The sequence below is a fragment of the Mobula hypostoma genome, chromosome 13 (genome assembly GCF_963921235.1).
Source record: "Mobula hypostoma chromosome 13, sMobHyp1.1, whole genome shotgun sequence".
NCBI classification, from domain to species: Eukaryota; Metazoa; Chordata; class Chondrichthyes; order Myliobatiformes; family Myliobatidae; genus Mobula; species Mobula hypostoma.
In genome coordinates this window covers 15,704,377-15,730,652 of record NC_086109.1, presented here as the reverse complement: position 1 = coordinate 15,730,652, position 26,276 = coordinate 15,704,377, and the positions used below count along the sequence as shown (strand labels likewise).

Sequence of the window (26,276 nt, the reverse complement as noted above, 5' to 3'; positions counted from 1 at the left end):
GAAAGAAATATCCTTATAACCTTCCATGTAAGCACCATGGTCCTGGAAAACGTTGTCTCGTTTTTAACTATGTTCTGTACCAGCAGTTGTGGTTGAAATGACAATAAAAAGTGTCTTGACTTGACTTGGATGCTGCCTGACCTGCCGAGTTCCTCCAGCATTTGGTTGTGTGTGTGTGTGTGTTGACTGTTTATTCCCCTCCATAGAAACTGCTTGACTTGCTGAGTTCCTCCAGCACTGTGTGTGTGTGTGTTCCCCCACTTTCTCACCTCCTCCCGCCCAATCTTGCCTTTCCCTCCAACCTTTCCCCATTCCTTCCGTCTCCCCCCTCGCTTTCTCTCCACCCCCCCCCACTCTTTCGATTGCAATCTGTGTAGGGCGCACACTCAGCCAATCAGAGGCGAGGGGCACCGTGACAGCCTCTTGCACCGAGAAGCTATAGGCTCCAGCCGACAGCCTGCAATTACAGATGACTACTGTGTAGGCAAGGGTGACGGGAATGTAACAGCTCAAAGCAGCCAGTTCCTCTGACTGCTCCGCTCTGTGAGAAAAGAGAGGAATGAGAGAAAGAGATCAGTAGCAGGGAGAAGAGCAAAGGTAGAATTTTGGAGCTGCTGTGTTGTTCTGAAGGATGGTCAGGCTAATTCCTCAGTATGTTGGGGAAAGCCGCGCACTGATCTGAAGGTGACGGCTTCTTGGACTGCTACAGTGAGATGGATGTGGGCAGAGCTCTTCGCCAGCTCGGGTTCTGACGAACAGCCAGGCAACCGGTTCGGAGCAGCAGGGACCGATCTCCAGATCTGCAGTGAGTACGGGAACTGTCCGACCAAAAAAAAAACGCGCACTTGCTGCCGGGCTTTTCGACTTGGGAGACCCTTTGTGGAACGCGCACTGAGGATGAAGTCCTGTGGGGAGGCGATAGCGTTTGTGTGTGTGTGTGTTTGTGTGTGCGTTTGGGGTTGGGGTCGATTGGTTGCGTGGGGGAAGGGTGCGGGGGGTGGTTTGGTCGAATATAATCATCTCTACAAGTAAATAAGCGGTTTTGCTTCGGATCTGGACACTTCAGTGCATGCGTTCTTCTAGGGGTTGGTTTACTTCTGCACAATTAGCTGGCAAGACTTTAGGTGAAAGGCATGGGATGATCAAAAGTGGCTTGAGGGACCCTCAAGCTGTTCAGCATAGGCAGAGGTGGAGGAGGAGAGTGGGGAATACTCTGTTACTAAGCAGAATGGGCGCGTATTCGCTCCCCTCGGATCTATCTGCAGGTCACGGGCGTCCCTATTCATACTTTCTGCACACTGCCAACCCAACGGGGGTGCCATTTATTAGAAGCGTTCAGCGTAGCCGCATGCAGTCCTTGAACTGTTAATGCACAGTTTAGCCCGAGTACACGAGTCAAAATGGGGAGCCCGGCGGGAACGCGCTTTTTTTCTCTCTCCAGTCTTCAGATAAATTGGGGATGTTGTTGCATTTAATGAGTTTCTAATTGTGACATGATTCAATGTGTGACAGAGATGGTCGCGGTGGGAGGAAGCAGCGCCCGTGTGGGCGCTCTGCACTAATACTGTGTGTGTGTGTGAGAGAGAGAAACTGGAATTTAAATGTAGTTAGGTACGGAGAGCGGGCGCGGCGAGATGTCGCTCTGGTTCCAGCCCTCAAGGGTTGAGGGGAAAATCTGCAAACATTAGCGTGCATTTTTTTTTCTCTTAAAAATGCAAGGTTGGTCTGACTGTTGGCGAATTTGCTGCCTGTTATTTCCGTGCACACGTCGGCGTGTCAGTCCTCTGTGGGCGAATATGTGTCTGTGTGTGCTGTGAGACCTGGCAGATAATGTCTTCCTGGATCTGTGGGGCAGGAGGGGTGACTGCAGATCCCTGGCAATGTGTGACTGGCTGCGCATCCCAGGATAAATTGTGTGATTGTATGTGGCCACATGCATTGTGTGTGGGTGTTTGCGCAGGCTTGTGTTTGGATGAGTTGCTGTCTGTGGCGGCGTTCGGATGTCACTGTCTCTCCCTGTGCCTGTGCTTACTGCAGCTCTTTATCACTCCGGGTGAGAGTGTGTGTGTGTGGTGGTGGGAGGGGGGAGTGAGTGATTGAGGGGGAGTATGATTGTGTGCTCATGTTAAATTTGATTGCGTACTTATGAATGGAAACCGCACTCCGGTACGTCGATGCAAGGCTATGTGAGTACGTCCCTCTATACCCACACATAGGTGTGCGTTCGTATGCATGCCTGTTTGGTAAATATGTGTGCGTTTTCATGAAGTTGTGTCAGAATCTTATATTTAACGGTATGTACATGTTATAATATGATCTGCTAAGGTGGTGGAAGTGGATGCAATTGAAACTTTCAGGAGGTGCATATACAGTATTCAGAGGGGAGAAGTGTAGCACCACCGGGAAGGAAGAGAGCTGTAGAACTAATGTTCCAAAAAAAAGCCACTATGGACACGGTGAACCACGGTGTGGTATCATGCCATATGCAAGATGCTTGTCCAGTATTTATGCTGGTGCATGTTTGTGAATCTTCTGTCTTGTTAGCGCGGAGACCTGTGGTGATCATACGAATGAGTCTACGATGGGTATGTGGGCGTTAGTTTGCCACTTGACTTATTTCCATGTGCAATGTGTACAAATGTACATTGGATGGTTAATGTATATATACAGTAAACGTATGACTGGAAATGAGCGCATGACTCCAACAGTATAAGTATCTTATTTGTAATTTCATGTTGGTTTAGTATATAGGTGGGTGCAAATGCATCAATGCTGAGGTATTTGAGTTGGGGGGCACTGTTGAATAGGATTAAGTAAATGTGCATCAGTGGAATTGGTGGTTGTTGTTATGCTATGCAGCTACACGTTTCCTAATGTACTTGTTTTATTAGTACATTCTGCAGGTTAGTAAATGGTACTTGCAATGGTGTATGTGCTAAGATGTAATTAATGTTAAAGTACGGGTTTGCTGTTGTATGGATGTAGAAGGTCTTTGCAGTGTTGGCGAATGGTTGTATATTAATGTATACATGATTTGTTATGTATAGTTCTGTTACTCTAATACACTGACTCATGGTGGCCACTTTATTAGATACACCTTTATTCCGCTCGTTAATGCAAATATCTAATCAGTCAATCATGTGGCAGCAGCTCAATGCATAAAAGCATGCAGACGTGATTCAGTTGCTGTTCAGACCAAACATCAGAATGGGGGAATGAAATGTGATCTAAGTGATTCTGACCACGGATTGATTGTTGTTGCCTGACTGGGTGGTTTGAGTATCTCAAAATGCTGATCCCCTGGGATTTTCACACACGAAAACAATCAAAAAAAAATTCCCGTGACTGTGGACAAAAATGCCTTGTTAATGAGATAAATCAAAGGAGAATGACCAGACTGGTTCAAGCTGATAGGAAGGTCACAGTAACGCAGATAACCGCGGTTTTCAGCTGTGGTGTGCGGAACAGCCTCTCTGAACATTGAACCTTGAGGTGGATGGGTTAGAGCAGCAGAAGACCACACCGGATTCTCCTCCTGTACCTAATAAAGTGGCCACTGACTGTATGCAAGCATTATCCTGTAAGGATCCAAATAACCTGTTGGAAGAATGCACAGACGTTTACCTGGGCACATTAGGTTATAGTATGCCCTAATGTCTTGCTTTGAGTGATTACTAATATATACGTATACTGATGTTGTTGCAGCCAGTGTATGCACAAATTCTTTGATTTGCAATCTAAGTTCATGTATCTGCATGTGTTCATCTTGTCTGTTCGTGTTTAGGTACTTGTGGCAGTGGGTGCAAATCCCTATGTGTGGATATGTGATCACTTATTGTTGCACAGTTGTACGTCTATATGGTTCAGTATAGATAAATCTCCATATTTCAAAGTTTGAGGTAAATTTTATTATCAAAGTACATATAGTCGCCATTGACGACCCTGAGATTAATTTTCTTATGTGCATACTCAACAAATCTATAGAATAATAACTATAACAGAACGAATGACAGACCATCTAACTAAAGTGTCCAACCAGAGTGCAAGAGACAAAAACTGTGCAAATGCAAAAAGAAGAAACAGTAATAATAAATAAGCAATGCATATGGAGACCATGAGCTGAAGGGTCCTTGAAAGTGAGTCCATCGGTTGAGTGAAGTTATCCTCTTTGGTTCAAGAACCTGATGGTTAAGGGGTAATAACTGTCCCTGAATCTGGTGGTGCAAGTTCTGAGGTTCCTGTACCACCTTCCCGATGACAGCAGCAAGAAGTGAGCACATCCTGGGTAGGTGGGCTTCCTGATGATGAATGCTGCTTTCCTGCCACAGTGTTTCATGTAGATATGCTCGGTGGTTGGGAGGGCTTTGTTTATGTTGAACTGGGCCATATCCACTACTTTTGATGCAATTTTCCATTCAAGGGCATTGGTGTTTCCATACAAGGTTGTAAAGCGGCTGGTCAATATACCCCCTGCTACACATCTGTAGAAGTGCATTGCTCTGTCCCCGTGCTCTAATGCATGAATATGTGCCTAAATTAATGCATGGATGTGTTTTAGCATATTTATTTATCTGTATTAAGGAAAAAGAATAACCACCCCCTAATTTCATTGTTGGAATTTTGCACAATAAGAAAAAATGGATAGCAGTTGAGGTTGTTGCAAAATTAGTAGATTATTTTCAAAGGAGACAATACCATTGAAAGAAAAAAAGGACTTGTGGGTAACAAGTATCAGGGTAGCTAAAGTTCTTTAGGGACAACTTATGAAGGGGTCCACAGCTGTAATTCAAGAAACCTGACCACCAGTTCAAAAATAGAAAGAATGCACAAACTGTAATAGGACCACATAAAAGAAGAGATTATAGATGATCCAGCTGGCACTTTGCATTTACCTCCCACAAGACCCCCACGATCACACTTACCCTTTGTGAGCATGCCGCTATCAATGTCCTCAAGGCCTTGCTGTCATTCCACACAGTGGAGTGTTCTGTGAGTGGCAACTCGGTTTCACACAGTGCAAGGGAACACCATGCCCATGCCTCCCAGGAAAAGTTGAACTATCTTTAAATAATTACAAGAAGTAAAAACATTCTTTAAAAAAATAAAGCAATTAACAATCACAATCATCATACAAATTCATTAAAAATGATTGGTATTAATTGAAATAAAGTGGGAGAAATCCATCCAGGCCATGCTCTCTTCTTGCTCCTACCACCAGGAAGGGGGTAAAGGAGCCTTAGGTCCTCCTACTCCACCAGGTTTAGGAAGTTACTGCACTTCAATCATTAGACTCCTCAATTATCATGGACATCTTCACTCACCTCAGCTCTGAACTGATTTCGCAACCTCTGAACTCACTTTCAAGGAATCTACAACTCGTGATCGCAATATCATTTATTTATTTATTTATTTTCTTGGCACAGGCTGGTAAAACCTGAGGTGTGGGCATAGACAATCATGTTCATTTGTCAATTGCTAGTAACTTCCGTACTATTCTACTGCTGTTTAGTATCGTGGCTTTCTGAAGATTTACGTGGATCCTGCTGTGTAGCCCTAATTGTTTAATGCTATTGTGTAGTGCCTTTGGGATGATATCAGTCCTAGATATTACTATCGGGACAATGTATACCCTGTTTATGTTCCACGGTCTTTCAATTTCCTCTTTTAATTCAACATATTTCTGATGTTTTTCACTTATTAATTTTTATATGTTATGTGTGTTTGGAATAGCTATATCTATAAAATGAGTTGTTCATGCTTGTTTAACCTGTATTATTATATCCAGACAGTTATTATGGATTGTCCTATCTGTAATAACTGATCAGTCATAATATAATTTATGGTAATCTGACTCTAAAACTGGATCAGGGTTTTATTTACAGTAAGGAGTGATTTCATTTATGAGTTTGTATTTTAAGGCAAGATTCTGATGAATGATATCTGCCACTTGATTGTGCCTGTGTAAGTAATCAGATTGAGTTAAACTGCTACAGGATCCTGTAATGTGTTGGATTGTTTCTGTTTTTTTTTCCTTGGCATTTTCTACATTTATCATCTTGAATTTGTTGGTCTTTTATTAATTATTTTTGATAATTTTTTTGTGTTAACGACCTGGTCCTGCATTGCCACAAAGAACCCTTCTGTTTCTGTGAAATTATTTATTCTTATTATTATCTGTTTTATTTTGTATTTGCTTTGCCTTCTTTTGCACTTCTGTGGCTTGTCAGTCTTTGTGTGTAAATTTTCATGGAATATGTTCTATTTCTTTGTCCTACAGTGAATGCCCTCAAGAAAATAATTCTCTGGATAGTATATGGCAACATATACATACTTCGACAATAAATTTACTTTGCAGTTTGAACTAGAACTAGTTTATTATTTATAACTAACTTTGTCAAATTAGTTGTTTTGCAGCAGCAGTATAATGAAATACACAAAATTACTATAAGTTATGATAAAATATATAAAAAATAAATAAGGAGAAATCACGAGGTAGTGTTCCTGGACTCTTCAGAAATCTGATGAGAAAGGAAAGCATTCTGCTTCATTTAGAGGACTCAAAGGTCTGGAACCAGTGTTGAGTTTAGAGGTGCAGTGAGAGAAACAATATGTCCATCGGACTGCTACGCATTGCAACGTCATTGCTGACCATCAGCACCATCTTGCCCAAGCTGTTATAGCATTGTTGACTGTGGGACAAATACTGACTGGAAACCAGGGAGAGCTCGGCATCTCTTTAGAACCAAGCTGTAGGATATGATGCTTCCTCCCTGAGCAGGGATTGCCTGTTGCTAGTAGCCTGCAAATGTCTGATCCTGCTTAATATCAAAGGCGAAGTAAACTGACTCCTGGTTAGAACAGGAATATGGGATATCACAGGAATACCAAGTTTTAACCGGAGAGGAGATGTATGTCAAAAGGTCATGGTGTGGTGCATGAGATATGACCCATAATGCAGAAAAAATATATATATATCAGCAACATTTAGCGTCGTGAGACCTTGGAAATGTCTTTAACTGGTTTCTTGAGAGGTTAAAAGAGGCCTTGGTACTGCATCTCCCAGGAGATGACTGCTCAGCTAGATTTCATGCTTAAGTGTCTTGAGTGGGAGTTGAACCTATCACCTTCTGATTCAGACGTGAGAGTGCTGCCACAGAGAGGATGCATTTACCATCATAAAATGCTGGACACAGGGGGTGCCAGCTCCAACTGATGTCAGCATTGTCGAGACAGGCAGCAACGTGTTTCATTTTGAAAGATTCCATGCAGATGGTATAAATTGCAGAGGGAGATCTGGTGCTTTCTGGGACTTTGCTATTGAAACCTAATGCACAAAACGAAAACAGATTCTGCAGATGTCCCAGCAATATTATCTCTCATCCCATGTAACTAGAAGCAGACGCTCATTGGCCACTTCATTAGGTACATCTGTACACCTGCTCATTAACACAAATATCTAATCAGCCAATCATGTGGCAGCAACTCGATGGATAAAAGCATGCCGATATGGTCAAAGATTCCGTTGTTCGGACTGAACATCAGAATAAGGGAAGAAATGTGATCTAAGTGACTTTAACCGTGGAATGATTGTTGGTGTCAGACAGGGTGTTTTGAGTACGTATCTCCAAAGCAGCTGATCTCCTGGGATTTTCACACACAACAGTCTATAGAATTTACAGGGAATGGTGCGAAAGAAAAGCAAAAATAAATCTACTGAAGATGCCTTGTTAGTGAGAGAAGTCAGAGGAGAATGTCCAGACTGGTTTAAGCTGACAGGAAAGTGACAGTAACTCAAATAGCTACGTGTAACAACAGTGGTGCGCAGAAAGGCATCTCTGAATGCACATCACGTCAAATCTTTGAATGGATGGATGGGCTACAGCAGCAGAAGACCATGAACATATACTCAATGGCCACTTTATTAGATACAGCAGGCACCTCATAAAGTGGCCTTAGGGTCTACTTAGCTGGTCATTATTTCATTACTGTTTGTAGGAGTTTCCTATGTGTAATTGGGTACTGCCTCTCCTACATTATAATTCACAGCAACTAAACTTCAAAAGTACATTTATGGCGTAAAGTGCCAAGATACAAAACCATATAAATTAAAATTTCTTTTCCTCCCTTTTGAATATTAATAGCTTTCCTACCTAGCCCGAGGAGTACAGCAACTATTTTTCTTTCTCTGGGCAGCAGCCCTACCATCCATTGGAGGCTTCTCCATTGTAAATGGAATCATAGCAAAAAGTATCTGTTGTTTCATTGTTAAACCCTCCTTGCACTCTTGATTCCAGGCACCCACCTCTTTCAGGTAAGTTAAAGAAAGACTTGCATTTATTAAGGACCTATCATTATTTTAGTTTGTCTAAGATTGCTGTCATTAATCAAGTATTTGTTTTTTTTTTCAATGGTTCAATTTAATATCAGAGAACATATACAGTATTCAACCTGAAATTCTTACTCTTCACAGACAAAGCAGAGAAAAAGTACCCAAAGAATGAATGACAGGAAGCATTAGAACTCCAAAGGCCCCCTCCCCTCTCCCACATACAACCGGCAGCAAAAGTATCACCATCCTCCCACTTGCTCCAGCATCAGCAACACCGTCCCCCCCCCCCCACCACCACCCACCAAGCAAGCCATTGCAAAGCCCCAGAGTCCATCAAAAACTACTGCCCATCCCAACTTCGACATCTCAGACAGGCTCTCTCTCATTAACGAGAGATATCGCTCCTGCCACAGTGAGGGAAGACCAACAACTCGCTGTTTTGATGTTGCAATCTGCCGCGTCGCTTCTCCAATTCCTCCCCAGTCTCCAGTGTAACATGGGAAATGTAGTAAGTAATATGTGCACTGCAAGGATCAACAGAAAGTGTGGGATTTTCTATTGGGTAATGTAGACAGTTGGTTGACATTAGGACACAAGTTAATCTGAGCTAGTATTGATAACTCTCCTAATAGTGTAGACAATTGGATGACGTTGTTTAAAGGACACAAGTTAATCTGAGCTAGTATAACTCTCCTAATAGTGCAGCTTGACTATTCCAAGAGAATGGAAGGATCTTCTCTTTAACTTGGTAACTCATTTATTATTGTCAGGTGTACTGAGATACAGTTGGAAAAAAAAACTTTTGTTTGCAGGACATCCAAACAGATCATTCCCTATACAAGTACAATGAGGTTGTACGAAAGAAAAAAAATGCATAATATGTTGCAGAAAATGTGCAGTGCAGGTAGCCAAATAAAGTGCAAGGGCTGAGACAAGGTAGATTGGGAGAGAAGGAAATCGTCTTTAAAGTACAAGTGTCCTGTTCAAGAGTCTTAGAACAGCAGGATAGAAGCTGCCCTCAAGCCTGGTGGTATGTGATTTCAGACTTTTGTATCTGATAATTGATGGGGGGGGGGGGAGTGGAAGAGAGAATATCTGGTGTGGGAAGGAACCTTGATGGTATTGACTGATTTCCAGAGGCAGCGGGAAGTGTAGCAGTCTGACCATACAGCAATCCCCCAAGATTGTACCAGTATGATAACCATCATTCTCAAAAGTAAATTTATTGTCAAAGTATGTAGATGTTGCCTTGAGATTCATTTTCTTGCAGTCATTCGTAGTACAACATAGACATACAATAGAATCAATAATAAAAGACTACTCAGACTGGCAAGCCACCAATGTGTAAGAGTAGACAAACTATGCAAATAGAAAAAAAATATTATTATTCATACTCAACTATATTACTCATTCACAGGTTCCTGGAGTAGGACTGGGGGGAAGTATAAGTAGTGTTCAGTATCCAAAGGGATTAATCTGCCACGGGGTGCATTCAATTGGCCACCGAAAATGCTGCCTTTTGATCAAGGGGCTATTAGGTTCCCGTCCACTTTCGCACACAGACTAAATCTCTCTCTGAACGTCAGCAAGACCAAGCAACTGATTGTAGACTTCCGGAGAGGGAAACCAGAGGTCCATGAGCCAGTACTCATTGGAGGATCAGAGGTAGAGAGGTCAGTAACTTTAAATTCCTGGATTTCACTATCGTGGAGGACCTGTCCTGGACCCACCATATAAATGTAATTGCAAAGAAAGCACAACAACACCTCTACTGCCTTGGGAATCTGTGGAGATTTGGTTGTCATCAAAAACATTGACAAACTTCTAACAATGTGTAGTGGAAAGTGTATTGACTGGCTGAATTACGACCTGGCATGGGAACACCAATGCCTTTGAGCAGAAATTCCTACAAAAGGTAGTGGATTTGGCCCAGTACATCACGAGTAAAGCCCTCCCAACCATTGAGCTCATCTACATGAAACACTGTTGTAGGAAAGCAGCATCCATCCTCAATGACCCTCACCACCCAAGCCATGTTTTTTTCTCGCTGTAACCATTAGGGAGATGGTACAGGAGCCTCAGGATGCACACTACCAGGTTCAAGAACAGTTACTACAGCTCAACCATCAGGCTCTTGAACAAAAGAAGATAACTACATTCACCTATTGAGATGTTCCCACAACTAATGATCTCACTTTAAGGACTCTTTATGTTGTTATTTCATGCTCTCATTATTTATTGCTGTTTATTAATATTTGCATAGTTTGTTATCTTCTATGTGCTTGCTCTTTCATTGATCCTGTTTACAGTTACTATTTGCCGATTATGCCCATAGGGAAAAGAATCTCAGGGTTGTATGTGGTGACATATATGTACTCTGATAATAAGTTTTACTTTGAACTTTTGAACTTTAAAAAAGGTCCCACCGTGCGATTTCAGTCAAAAATCAAGGGAGTTCTTAACTGATGAAGGTTAGTTCGTCCTGGAGAATATGCATCACTCAGTTACATCAGTAAACTAGGTTTACTGGTACCATCACATTATTGTTCATGGGAAGTTGCAGTGCACAAATCAGCTTCCTCTTAACAGTAACTTCAGATGAAAAATACTTTATTGACTGCATAGAACCAAGAGGGTTACGGAGGCAGTTAAAGGCTCTATATATTTACAGAGGTCCTTCTTTCTTTGTGGTACTCTCAGAGTGTGAAAGTGTGCTTTCAGAAAAAGTCGAATGAAAATCATGTCCCTTTGGAGTGTTTGAGTGGGAATGATGGCATTCAGTAATGTAACACTATGGCTCCCGTTTCCAAGGTCATTATGCAGTGAATGGAAAATGTAATTGTGCATTGATTTGTATGTCTACATCTCTGTGCCTGTGTACTGATGGGAGTGCAGATGTTTGTTGCTGGTTTGCTATGCGTGGGAGTGGCTGTTTGCACATTTGCTTAACTGAGCAGGCAGCCTCACAAACTGCAAGTTCATCTCAGTAGCCCTCTGCATTAATTAAAACAGTGCATCGGTGACATTAACACTCTGCCTATCGTTCCGGTCAGACAGGTGTTGTGTGTGACAGCTTGTAAAATCCAGTTCAGTTCTGTCTGTATCTCACACGCAGGCTGCTATGTGTCTGTGACTGTGCAAATACAAGATTCCCAGATCTCAGTGACTGTGAAATTGCCTACACAGTATCTTACCAGCAAGTTATTCATGGTTAAACGCCATGGTGTCCTCCACACTTCAATTGTAAAGAAGCACTTGTTAGAGTCATAGAGTAAGGATTGAAGGGCACCCATTCAAAACAGAAATGCAAAGAAATTTTTTTAGTCATAGGGTGGTGAATCTATGGAATTTGTTGCCATGGGCAGCAGTGGAGGCCAAGTCATTGGGTGTATTTAAGGCAGAGATTGATAGGTATCTGAGTAGCCAGGGCATCAAAGGTTATGGTGAGAAGGTGGGGGAGTGGGACTAAATGGGAGAATGGATCAGCTCATGATAAAATGGCAGAGCAGACTCGATGGGCTGAATGGCCGACTTCTGCTCCTTTGTCTTATAGTCTAGTAGTAGAGCATGGAACCAAACCCTTTAGTCCACACCATCCTCCCTGCTATTCCCGATTTCCCGCGTTCAGCCTGTAATTCCCCAAGCCCCTCCCTCCATGTACTTATTCAAATACCTCTTAATTGTTGCAATTGTACTGGCCTTGACCTCTTCATCCAGCAGCTCTCAAACCTCTATGCAAAGAAGTTACATAGAACCCAGAGTAGTACAGCTCGGTACACGTTCTTATTCCCACAATGTCGTGCCAGCTTTTTCACCTACTCCAAGATTAATCATATGCTACCCTCCCACACAGTCCTCCATTTTTCTCTCATCCATGTGCTAAGAGTCTTTTAACTGTCTGATGTTGTGTTCTGATATCACACACTATTCTTTCCTCTAATCACATTAAGATTATGCCTTTCATATTAGCCATTGACTCCCTGGGAATAAGGCACTGGTTGTTAATGCCTGTTATCATCCTGTACACTTCTACCAGGTCACCTCTCATCTTCCTCCTCTCCAAGGAGAAAAGTTCAATCTTTCTTCTTGGATCGCTGCAATATCTCTCCCCTCTTATCATGCATCTGTGCACTGTAGTTTTGGACTTGCACTGGGCTTCCCAGTGGTTGTATTCCCTCTAATACACTACTGTGCAAAAAAGGCACATGTATATAGCTAGAGACTCTAAGACATTTGCAGAGTACGGTATTTATCAATGTGGAACAGAGAGCAAGTTTGTAAATTTGGTAAGAGGAAAGGATGTTGGGAATGGTGAGGGTGGAGCATCGCAAAAGGGGCGTGGGACAGGTGGCAGAGAAAGAGTGCCAGGGTGGGGGTTATTGCGTGTGCAGACACATCCAGCTCCAAGACTCTGGGAAAGGTCAGTTGATTCCAAACAATTGTTTTATTTGTTTTGTTTTGTTGATCATTACAGATCTGGTGCTTCTCACTCCCTCCCCTCTCTCACACACTCCCTCTCCTCTCCTCTCTCACACACTCCCTCTCCTCCCCTCTCTCACACACTCCCTCCCCTCCCCTCTCTCACACACTCTCTCCCCTCCCCTCTCTCACACACTCCCTCTCCTCTCCTCTCTCACACTCCCTCCCCCTCCTCTCTCACACACTCCCTCCCCTCTCCCTCTCTCACACTCCCTCCCCTCTCCCATCTCTCACACTCCCTCCCCTCCCCTCTCTCACACTCCCTCCCCTCCCCTCTCTCTCACACTCTCTCCCCTCTCCCCTCTCTCAGACTCCCTCCCCTCTCCCCTCTCTCAGACTCCCTCCCCTCCTCTCTCTCTCAGACTCCCTCCCCTCTCCCCTCTCTCAGACTCCCTCCCCTCTCCCCTCTCTCAGACTCCCTCCCCTCTCCCCACTCTCACACACTTCCTCCCCTCTCCTCTCTCACACTCCCTCCACTCTCCTTTCTCTCACACGCTCCCTCCCCTCCCTCTCTCTCACAGACTCCCTCCCCTCCCCTCCCTCTCACAGACTCCCTCCCCTCCCCTCTCTCTCACAGACTCCCTCCCCTCCCTCTCACACACTCCCTCCCCTCCCCTCCCCCTCTCTCACACACTCCCACCCCTCTCCCCCTCACACAATCCCACCCCTCTCCCCCTCACACAATCCCACCACTCTCCCCCTCACACACTCCCACCCCTCTCCCCCTCACACACTCCCTCCCCCTCCTCTCTCTCACACTCCCTCCCATCTCCCCTCTCTCACACTCCCTCCCATCTCCCCTCTCTCACACTCCCTCCCCTCTCCCCCTCTCTCACACTCCCTCCCCTCTCTCCCTCTCACACACCCCCTTCCCTCTCTCACACACTCCCTCCCTTCTCTCACAGACTCCCTCCCCTCCCCTCTCTCTCACACACTCCCACCCCTCTCCCCCTCACACAATCCCACCCCTCTCCCCCTCACACACTCCCACCCCTCTCCTCTCTCACACACTCCCTCCCCTCCTCTCTCTCACACTCCCTCCCATCTCCTCTCTCTCACACACTCCCTCCCCTCCCCTTTCTCACACACTCCCACCATTTCCCTCTCTCACACACTCCCTCCCCTCCCCTTTCTCTCACATCCCTCCCCTCCACTCCTCTCTCACTCCCCTCTTTTCCCAACCATGACTTCCCTCTGCCTGCCCCCTTCCCACTCTCAGTCCACAATAGAGACCCATATCAGCATCAGGGCTATCATCACTCAAATAAGTCATGAAATTTGTTTTTTTTTTTGTAAAATTTATTACCAGAGCACATACATGTCACCACATACAACCCTGAGATTCTTTTCCTGCAGGCTTACTTAGCAAATCTATAAAACAGTAACTGTAAACAGGTACTGTAAGTTGTAAACAACCTGTGCAAATGCAGATATAATTAAATAACAATAAATAACGAACATGAAATAACAATATAACAGAGTCCTTAATTGAGTGTGGCTATCCCCGTTTGTTCAAGAGCCTGATGGTTGAGGGGTAGTAACTGTTTTTGAACCTTCTATCTGACGGCACCAGCGAGAAAGAGCGTGGACTGGATGGTGAGGATCTTTGAAGGTGTTTAGGAGAAATTTGTCCTAGGTCATGAGGCTAAACATGCCACATTGTCATGACTGTCCATAATACTCCCCTTCTAGCTGAGCTAAATTGTGGCAATGGATTATAACGTGCCATTGCATTGCTTGTTGTACTGGATATTCACTGTCCGGGGCTGGGGGTGGGGTGGTTGGGGGAAGTACCCTTTTGTCAAGCTCAGTTTTCTATCACAGCAGCTGACACTTCCAGGGATCAAAAACGCAAACAACAGGAATTCTGCAGATGCTGGAAATTCAAGCAACACACATCAAACTTGCTGGTGAACGCAGCAGGTCAGGCAGCATCTCTAGGAGGAGGTACAGTCGACGTTTCTGGCCGAGACCCTTCGTCAGGACTAACTGAAGGAAGAGCTAGTAAGAGATTTCTTATCGACTGTGCCTCCTCCTAGAGATGCTGCCTGGCCTGCTGCGTTCACCAGCAACTTTGATGTGTGTTGCAGGGTTCAAAAAGTTGTTTTGAGCAAGTTAAACTCCCTATTGATATTCCTTGCTCAGCCTCTTGTCGTAAACAAGAAGCAGGTCTTCAGTTCTTAATGCAAATGGCAAGAAATAATCAAGTATGAAGTTAAATGGATAGTTTTGCAAACAAACTGCACGATCTATAGAACACAGGATGCTGGCCCACAGCTCAGGACTGGCTGCTCAAGGTGTGCAGTGTAAGACAATGGGGTTATGTTAATTGGCATGCATCAAACTAGACAATACCAGCCTACTTATTTAGTTCAACGAAGCCTGCAAACCAGACTGATGCCATCACTTAGCACATCAAATGCCTGATCTATCAATAGTTGGGAGATTTGTGTATCCCTTTGGAAATGGTGGAATGATGTGTTGGATATGGAGGGTCATGGGGTGGTAGGTGAGGACAAGTGGAACTCTGCCACTGTTGAGGTGGCGGGAAGATGGGGTGAGCATGGATGTTCGGGAAATGGATGCAAAAAATGAGGGTGAAGGCAACATCAGTGGTGGAGGGTGGAAACCTCTACTTTGAGGAAGGAAGATAACTTTGATCAGAGGTGAATGGCCAAATTGTTTCAAGCTGACATGAAGGTAATTGTAACTCAAATAACCATGCATTACAACAGTGGTGAGCAAAAGTGCATCTCTGAATACACAACACGTTGAAGTGGATAGGCTACAGCAGAAGAAGATCACAAATAGTAGCCACTTATTTAGGTACAGGAGGGTGTTAATAAAGTGGCCACTGACTGTATATAGGTGATTGTATAAAATTACACACAAGCATAGAAAAGATAACCTATAAGAAAGGTAACAATTCTACATCCCCATCCAACAAGTTAAACTAGATCAACGATTCCCAATTTTTTTTATGCCATGGACGAATACCATTAAAAAGAGGTCTGTTGACTCCAGGTTGGGAACCCCTGAATTAAATTCTTTGTCTTTATATGTTCATTCATTCCTAATGTACCGTGTCGTATGGACGTGTGCGATCACAGTGTTATCCATGACCATGATTGTTCTTGGCAAATTTTTCTACAAAAGTGGTTTGCCATTGCCGCCTTCTGGGCAGTATCTCCGCAAGATCTCAACCGTTCTGAATACTCCTCAGAGATTGTCTGCCTGGTGTCAGTAGTCAAGACTTGTGATATGCACCATCTGCTCAGATGACCATGCACCACCTGCTCCCATGGGCTTCCTGTCACCCTGATCGGTTGGGGGGGGGGGGTGTGGCTAAGCAGGTGGTACAGTTTGGTACACCTTGCCCAAGGGTGACCTGCAAGCTAGTGGAGGAAAGGAACACCTTGCATTCCTTTGGGGACGTTGAGGTGGGGGTGTGAAAAATAAATCTCTTCAGATAAAATCCTGGACAATATTTAATCCTCTGTTAACATCACAGGATAATTTCTCAACTCATCAACACACAATGTGTGCAGTTTCAATTTCCTGTATTACTTCAGTGACTCCACTTGAAAAGTGCTTCATTGGCTATAATGGCTTTTGGATGTTGTAGAAATTACAAGTGATTCTTTTTATCCAAGCAACTCAGAAGGGGCAGCATCTCTGAGATTGCCTAGCACAGATTTGGTGATGTAAACAGCAGCTAGTTCATGTGGGTGGTGTGAGAATGTTTGTGTTTTATTTTACAGGGACATACTCAATTACTCACTGTCTTGTACATGATTCCTCTTTTTTTTCTTTAATCCTCATTTACTGATTCTGTGGTGTGAAACTGTTCTCATATTCCACTGCAGAATATTAAGCAGGAAACAGCAGCCATTTATAGAATATCAATCGACAGCTAGGTTAACACAACCACCTGTCAATCAGGGATTAATTTGCACCTTTTAGGAACACAATGAGGCATATTATTTTTTTTTCTTTGCTGTTGATGATGTTGGGTTCATTAGCAAGGAAATTTGTGTTCTATTAGCTGTCCACAGTCACCTTCTGGAGGTGGTTTCCCTTTCTTGGAAAGATATACAAACTCTGACCTTCCACTTCCTTTGATCCAATGGGAAGAATTTCTCTGTTGCAACTGTCCGTTGCTCAGGCAACAGAATTGAACCGTGGTCACTATGGTTTTATTTTTCAGGATCACTGGAATGAGTGGGCAGAATATGTCACATTGTGGTTTTGCAGAGCTTGTAGAATGTGGTGTGTGAGAGAGAGTGTGAGTGTGTGAGAGTGTGTGAAATGGTACGAGACAAAATTCAGTAGGGCTTTACCAGTCACCAATGTGGACCTCGTACGGCCAAACAAGCAGAACCCAAGGTCCTAAATCTCTCTTCATTTTCTTAATTAAGAGTAGGACGAGATGGATCAAGGCCAGTATTGTAAATAAACACAAGAGCTTCTGCAGATGTTGGATGTCAAGAGCAACACACACAAAAAGCTGGAGGAATGCAACAGGTCAGGCAGCGTCCATGGAAAGGAATAAAAAGTCGATGTTTTGTGGCGAAGCCCTTCATCAGGACTCTTGAAGGTCCTGATGAAGATTCTTGGCCCAAAACATCGACTGTTTATTTCCCTCCATAGGTGCTGTCTGACCTGTTGAGTTCCTCCAGCTTTTGTGTGTTACTCAATAAAGTAAATAGTTTTCTCCATCCAGCAACATCCATTCTTTCAAGAAAACTTGCAGATTTCTATGTGGTACGATTTCACAGATCCAGCCTTCCTCCCATGTGTAACACTGCTGTTAAGGCTCAGCCCGAGTGACTGTGGCCAAAGAATGCATCATATCATTCACCAATGTATGTGGTAGCATCATGGCCTGGTATGGAAACACCAAAGCCCAAGGATGGAAAAGCCTACAAAAAGTGATGCATACAGCCCAGTCCATCACAGGAAACCAACTCTCCACCGTTGAGCACTCCTACAAGGAGCGCTGGCGCAAGAAAATAGCACCCATTCTCTTGCAGAAGCAGGGATGGAGGCTGGGAGCACAAGATGCTGAATACCCCAGACATTGACACCCCTGTTAATAATGATCTAGTCAGCATCAGCTATACAAATAAGATTTTACAACCTACAGGCCACATATCAAAACCACTTAGAACAAGAACCTGCAGAAGATTGCTTACAGTGTAATTTGGACACAGGTGCTAAGAGAGGTTGGTCATGCCCACAGAGGATAAAGCATTTTGTCATATGAACCTCAAATATAACTTGGGAGAGATTTATAATTTGTTTAAAGTGAGACCATGCAATCATTCTGACTCCATTTCAGCTGGACACCCTCCGCATTGTACAAAACATCGGGTTGCCTGAGAGGCTGATTACAAACATAATTGCTAGAACACAACTGAGCACATTAAAACGGCAAGAGCACATTGCCTGAAAAGAACACCCAATTCAGTTGTCAAAGGGAAACAATGGCTCACACAGACTGGTGCAGATTACAAAGATGTCTCACAACAACACAAAACAGCACTAATCTAAAGACTGCAGTCAACAGTCAGAGAGCATATACTCACTTCCAACCTATAAAAGGAGAGTCACTTAATAAGAAGTGATACAACTTGCACCTGGATGGGGGGAAGGCTCAATGTATCCTGAAGCAATTGCCAGCATTGAATGCAAGGAGAATATTAAATCATTATGGAATCATACTGCCTCCTTGCTGTGGATTGATAGGAGATAGATCTCAGTTCATGGGCATACTCAGATTCAGATTCATATATTTACCACATGATACATTGAAACATGCAGCGAAGTAAATTGTTTATGTCAACACACAACACAATTTGAGCATGTGCTGGGGGCAACCCTCAAGTATCACCATACTTTCTGGCCCAGAACTAAGAGAGCATGCCCACGATGTTCAGTAGAATAAACACCAGCAACAAAACAACAGCAAACAAGTGCCTTTTCTCCCTCCCACTTATATACATACACCCACAGTTCTCAAACCCAGGACAGCCCACCTACTGGCCTCCAAAGACCAGGGACTGTTAGCATGGATATGGGCCATTAGGCCCATGGAATCTATGTCAACCTTCAAGAGCCCATTTATACTGATCCCTGGATGGCATGGTGGAAATATGTCTCTGCCAAAGGAGGTGCAAGTTTCTCCTTCCATCCACTAGCCTGCAGGTCACCCTTGGGAAAGGTGTAGCACCTATTTGGATATCCCCTCCCCCCACCAAATCAGTGTCCAGTGAAGACATGGGAGCAGGTGGTTGGTCATATGAGCAGTTGGTGCAGATCTGAAAGGCAACCAACATGACGCAAGAAAGACAATCTCTGAGGAGTATTGATAATGGTTTGGTGTCAGCCATCTTGGAAAGACACTGCCCTGAAGAAGACAATGGCAAACCACCTCTGTAGAAAAATTTACCGAGAACAATCATGGTCATGGAGTCCATGATCACCCACGTTATATGACACGGAACATGATGATGATGATACTGATCACAATTTCTTCTCCCAATACCACTACAGTTCCCCAGATTCTTACCACTTCGGTACATGCAAGTGTAATCTTACAATGGCCATTTAATCTACTAACCTTCTTACTTTGGAACATGGAAAGAAACCGAAGCACACAAAGGAAACTCATGCAATCACAGAATTTAGCTGTCAGAATTACATCGAACATTGAAATATACAATAAAATGTGTTGTTTGTGTCATTGACCAACACAATCCAAGGTGTGATGCAGGCAGCCCACAAGTGTTGCCATGCTTCCAGTGACAACGTACATGCCCACAACTTACTGATCAGTATGGTTTTGGAAGGTGGGAGGAAACTGGAGCGCCCGAAGAAAACTTGTATAAACTCTTAAGCTCAGCAGTGGGAATTGAACTTCAATGTTACAGCTGCTGCTGTAAAGCATTATGCCACGTGCTGCCATTGTCTGTGATATCGGCTTATTTGCTTTTGTTCTCTTTTTTCTCCCCCCTCTTGGAGTAGAAAATGTGCCACCTTATATTCCATCTGGATAGCTTACAACCTGATAGCATAAATATCAATTTGTCCTTCTCATAAAAATATTCCCTCCCCTCTCCTTCTATGGCCTCTTACATTGTTCGTCTGCCTCCCCCGGTGCCTCTTCACCTTCCCTTTCTCCTATGCTCCACTGTTCTCCCTCATCTCCAACCTTCGATCTTTCCCACCCACCTGGCTTCACCGATCACTTTCTCTTCCCTTCCCCACCACCTTTTTATTCCGGCATCTTCCCCCTTCATAGTCAGTCCTGAAGAAGGGGCTCAGCCCAAAAACGTCAACTGTTTGTACATTTCTGAAGATGTTGCCTGACCTGCTGAATTCCTCCAGCATCTTGTGTATGTTGCTCTGGATTTCCGGCATCTGCTAAATTCCTTGTGTTTATGATTTCCATCTCTGACCTCTCTTATTAACAAGTCACTTTCACCCAGAACTGCCATTCACTGGATGTTTCATTTTCATTTCTCAGATGACTTTTTATGAATTCTAGAAAGCCGTTGTGCGTGAAAATCCCAGATCAGTAGTATTTTGAGATACTCAAACCAACCCATCTGGCGTCAACAATTATTCCATGGTCAAAGTCACTTGCATTACATTTCTTCCCCATTCTGATGTTTGGTCTAAACAACTGAATCTCTGCATGCTTTTATGCATTGAATTGCTGCCACATGATTGGCTGCTTACATCTGCTCATCAATGCAAATATCTAAAGATGTACCTAATAAAGTGGCCACTCTCCCCTCCCCAATTTAAAGACAAACAGGATCTCAGTTCAACTTTTCATCTGAAGGACATCACCTCCAACGGAACAGGAGTCCTTCAGCACTGCAGTGTATGTGCCAGCCTGGATGAAATGCTTTTGAGTAAGTCTCTAGGATGGGCTTAATCACATCCTTCTGTTAAGTGGCAAGATTATTACGAACTGACCCATCATTTTCAGGAATTATACAGGAAAAATCTAATGTATCCAGTAAATTGGCAGTGTTTCCCTCTTGCTAATGCAGTTTTATATTCATCTTGTGACAGTGCTCTTAATGGAACAAAAAAAATTGTAGGAGCTACAAATCTGAAATAAAATGAGGAATGCCAAGAACACTCAGGAGATCAGGCAGTATCCATGAAGAAGGAAACAGGTTTGAGACCCTTTATCAGAACTGGAAAGAAAGAAAACAAATTAGCTTTCAGTGACGATGAAAGACCATAGGAACAGAATTAGGCCATTTAGCCCATCAAGTCTGCTTTGATATTTCTTCATGGCTGATCCAATTTTTCTTTCAGCCCCAATCTCCTGCCTACCCTGCGTAAGAGGAGAAGGAATTGTTAGAACAAAAGGAACATCTCTGATTGGTTGAGACCAAATGAGTTGAAGTGACAATTAGTGCACATTACGCTGTTTTGTCTGTGCAATGTGTTGATGGCAAGACTGCAGGATATATTCAGCAAGCTAGACTATACTAATAGAAAGTAGAAAAACTGAATCAAAATAACTGATGGAACTGCCCATTTCTGAAGCAGACTGAAAAATTATGAGTTACCTAAAATTGGAGAATTCATCCAGAAGGCCGTAACATGTCCAGACAGAAGGTGAGGTGTTGTTCCTCAAGTTCACATTTGACCTTATTGGATCACTACAGGAGATGGAGTTGGGTGGAGAATGGGTGGCAGATAACTAGAAGCCGATGGTCACCCCTGCAGACTCAATGCAGATGTTCCACAAAGCGTTCACTCAAACTGCATTCGGTTTCTCCAATGTTGGGACCACAACATGACCGCTGAACGTAGAAGAAGTGCAAGTGAATTTCTGCATCGCCTGTAAAGACTGTTTGGGTCACCAGGCAAAGAGAATGGAAGATGTGAAAGTTCAAGTGTCGTGTCTGCATTCCCATGCTGTCTCTGACTCATGCCCACCCACAGTGGAGAAAGAGCATTTTGACAAGATGGAAAACCTCAAAATCACACATCAAGAGCTACATAAGGATCAGAAACAACGGATCTCCTTAGAAACTAACCATAGGTCCCTGACCTGATCAGTTCCAGCAACTGCAGAATCTCTTGTGTCTAAAATTCACCCATTGGCCTCATCAATCACCTCAGAATCCATAAAGCTGGAAAGCGTACTCCATCCCATCCCAATCAACTGTCTATGAAAAAGAGGTCATATTCAGAAAGAGTCATGATCTTTCACCATCACTGCGACATTGATACACTGCAATCAATTAATCTACCAGAGATTTATTAGGTATCCTTCCCTATCATGTTGTCATATGTAGTGTAGCCTGACAGGAAAATATGGCCCTTACTCCAAGATGCAAGTGTTTCTAAGTACTCCACAGTGTGGTTAGAAATAATAGCTGACTGTCTGATTTGATTTTAAAACCAATAAATGTGCGCTATAATCTATAAAGGATCGGAAATGCCTGGCATTGAGTTAAAACGACAATGATTCAATCGATTTTTCCTAAGGATGTCATAAACTATATAGACCCAAAATAGATGTTAACCTTAGCACTCCGTGAATATGATTCTTGAAAAAAAATTGCATTGCCTATTCATTTCAAAGAATTATTTGAGATTTTGAGTTTGTTTTATGTCTGTACTGACTGCCTGTCAGGCATGATTGATCCAGTGAGATGTAGATTAGAAAATAATAAAGATTTCAGAGGTAAAAAGATATTTGCTTTTCCATTTTTGCCTCACCATTATACCCTGAGCTTCCAGCCTAGTTCCTACTATGTACAGAAAGTAAAGATCCAACTTTGGCCTCATCACTTAATTAAGTGAGGTAAAATTTCCTTCAGTTGATTAGTGTACATTCAGATGAGAAGTTTCTTCAAATAACATGAACACCAGAGATTCTGCTGATGGTGGAGTCCCTCCAGCATTTTGTATGCTTACTTACTTACTTACTGCCTGTTATGCCACTAGCATTTATGGTAACAATGAAGGTCCTCCATCTTTGGTGGTGTTCAGGGCTTTCTTTATTGTGTCAGTAGCTTTCTCTCAGTTTTCCCTACTGTCAGTCATGCAGCTCCCAGGTAGAGACTCAGGAATGTCATCACGGTCATATGGGAAGGATTCTTCTTTGCTGTTTCCATAGCAATGTTGTTTTACCAGTTAGGGTTGATAGCCCTGAGCTGAACCCCTGACCCTGCAGGACCAGTAGAGCACTCTTAGTCTGTCCTCTACCCTTTGACCTCTTTGGCATGGGTGACCCTACCAAGAGCCAAAGCATAAAGTCCTGATTCCAGCCAACATAGCCCTCTGGGTCATTGAGGCATGCAAGCTTCCAAACCACAAGAAGGTTGTGGTCCTCTTGGAGAAGCTTTTTGTATGTGCTATTTCAAATGACCTATACACACCTACATTCATTACAGAGGGAACGTAGACTGGTTCAATGTCATTTGAAGAGAGGTTTAGGCTAGACTTCTATATAGTGTGTAGAAGGATGAAAAGTGACCTCATCAAGATTCTTAAAGGGCTCAGCAAGGCTGATGCAGGGAGAATGATTTCCCTTGTCAAGGAGTCTACGTCTAGAGGTCATGGTGTCAAAATAAGAGAGAGGCCATTTAGGTTTGAACTGAGGAAATTTATTCACTGAGAAGGTGGTGAATCTTCAGAATTCTCCACCCCAAAGGACTCTGGAGATTCGTTTGCTTGCAGAGTATATTTAAAACAGAGATCAATAGATTCCTGTGTGTTAAAACTTCAAGGGATAAGAAGGAAAATGGTGCTTGAGCTAGAAGCTGAATGGCAGAGCAGGTCGAAGAGGTGAAGAAGCAAGTAGTCACTTCCTGCTCCTAACTTCTCTTGTCCTCGTGTCTCGATAGATCAGCTGTGACTAACAAGCCTTCACCATCCTGTCTCAGCCATCTCCACCACTCACTGTGTCCTTCCGTCTCTCACGGTATCCACCAAACACACAGCTGTTTCTTTTGTTCTCTCCATCCCTCCATCTTTCTGACAACTTTTTTAATATAATTTTTATTGTTTTCAAAGTGATACATGAGAAAAAAATATCTACCCTCCCCCCTCCCCTTAACCCCCCCCCGATATATACTCCTACCTAAAAAGAAAAGAAAAAAAGGAAAAAAAAGGAACCGCCTGAATATTGGAAGGTTTGCACATGCTCCATGGGATAAAAATAAATTTAATATATATTTGTTACTTTCCCCCAAGGAACTAAGATTTTCATCATTGGAGCTATAAATAAGGGCTCCAAATATTCAAAAATGTTACATATTTATCTCTTAAAGTCTGAAACATTACTGAGCTTCTCAACTCTCATAGTTCCCTGGGGAATCTCTTTGAACTTCACCACGTTGCTATGTGTTTCCCTCCCAATCATCCAGGCAGAAAGAAAAAAAAGATAAATAAGATACAAAAAAAGAAAAAAACAAAATACCCCCCCACTAATGTTGTGAATGAAAAGATACACAACACTACCCCTCTCCATTGTGCGGGTCGTGGCTATTGCCATGCTTGCACACATGAATAATGTAGCGATTGGTCAGTGTTTCTTCCAGCTCCCCTGTAACAAAAAAATTATATATATAATTAATTATAAAAAATTAATGTTATTATTCGCAGCTAATATTCCTCAAATTTTAACCTTCCTTCCCCTCCCTCATATAATTAATAATATATTTATATATTCATCCACCTAAAAATTCAACAGGCCTAATCCTTGATCCAGTCTTCATCTTCAATCCATCTCGCTCCCCTAAGTTTGTTCTTGTATCTGGTGAATATTCAAAGAATCTCGCACAAACTCCTCCACTTTCCGGTAATCGTCAAAACATCTTTTTTCTCCACCAGGCAAAAAAGATCTTCAAGGTTGCAGGATAACGCAATATAAATTGATAACCGTGATCCCATAGGGCTTTTTTCACTGGATTAAACTTCTTTCTTCTTTTCAAAAGTTCATAACTTATGTCAGAGTAGAAAAAATTTTCTTCCCTTCTATCATCAGTGGCCCTTTTCTCTTCTTGGCAGCTTGGGCAGCCGCCTGTAGAATCCTTTCTTTGTCTTGAAATCTTAAGAATTTTATTAAAATTGATCGTGGATATTGGTCATCTTGTGGTTTTGGTCTTAGAGCTCTATGTACCCGCTCAATTTCAATTGATCGGTCTTCCTCTTTCATTTGCAAGGTTTTCAGGATCCATCTTTGAAAAAATTCTATTGGATTATCTCCCTCTGTACCTTCTTTAAGACCAACAATTTTAATGTTATTACGTCTACTAAAATTTTCCAACACGTCCACTTTCTCCAAGAGTCGATTTCTTTCCGTGTTCCAGACAAGCACATCATCTTCTGTTTTTTCCACTCTATCGTTAATATGCTCCATTGTTCTTTCCATCTTCTGAAGTTTCTTATCCATTTTATCCTGTCTTTTCATAGCTTTATCATAGCACATCTTCACCTCTCTAAGCTCTGTTCTTAATTTTCTTAGTTCAGCCGTTAATTGCAATAAAGCCTCTCTTATGTCTCTGTCGTCTCCTTTACTTCCTGTCTCTTTCAGTTCTTCCTCCTCTTCATCATCTGTATTCTCTGCAGTATCCAATTCTGACTCTGAGTCACTTTCAGTTGCAGTGGCCGTTGGTTCTTGTAGTTTAAATTGTGTCGATTTGTGCATGCGTACTTCTTTGCACATGCGCATTTCCGGCATCTTCTTCCGAGAGACCGCTACCGCCGCCATTGCTCCCCGTTCTTCTACGCCAGAGATAAAATGCGTCTCCTCTGAAGGAGATCCAACCTGAATCCGAGGCTCCGTCGCTGCAGTAGGCCCTTTTTTCTTCCCATCTCGCGGTGACTTCACAACAACAGACTTCTTCTGTTGCAGTTTACGAGGCATATCATAGAGTAGTCTTATGAAGTTTATAAGTAGTTTTCAGGAAGTATTTATTAACTTTACTTTGTTTAAACGGTACTTTGCTGATTTTTTACGGGAGAGGTGGATTTACACATCTCAATCCCACGTCATCACGTGACGCCCCCCCCGCTTTCTGACAACTTACAATACATTTAACCTCTAACTGTTCCCAGTTCTGATGAAAGGTCATCGAACTGAAACATTATCTCAGTGTTCCTCTCTGCATAGATGCTGACTGACTTGCTGAGTACTCCAGATATTTTCAGGCGAATCGAATTTCCGACATCTGCAGTTATTTGCAGTTCAGCACAAACATCATTTGTCCTCACGTTTCACACTTCAACTGGCTCAACATAGAACAGTACAGTACAGCACAAGGCAAGCCCTTTAGCCCCGATGTTGTGCTGACTTAATAACTTCCACTGAGATCAATCTAACCCTTCTCTTTTATAGCCCTTCATTTTTTCTTTCATCCATGTGCACATCTTAGAGCCTCGTAAATGTTCATAAAGTATCTGTGGGGGTGCATGGAATGTTCAT

The 26,276-nt window shown here is 43.0% G+C and overlaps 1 protein-coding gene across 2 annotated transcripts in view; it reads left to right on the top strand.

The window, feature by feature from the left end:
- The first annotated feature begins 488 nt into the window (after positions 1-488).
- The window catches only part of lrrn2 (leucine rich repeat neuronal 2), a 330,240-nt gene continuing 304,452 nt past the window's right edge, over positions 489-26,276 (top strand). For both annotated transcript variants that reach the window (XM_063065361.1, XM_063065359.1), the window contains exon 1: positions 489-805. The gene's annotated coding sequence lies outside the window, so the exon portion shown is untranslated. The remainder of the gene's footprint in view (positions 806-26,276) is intronic.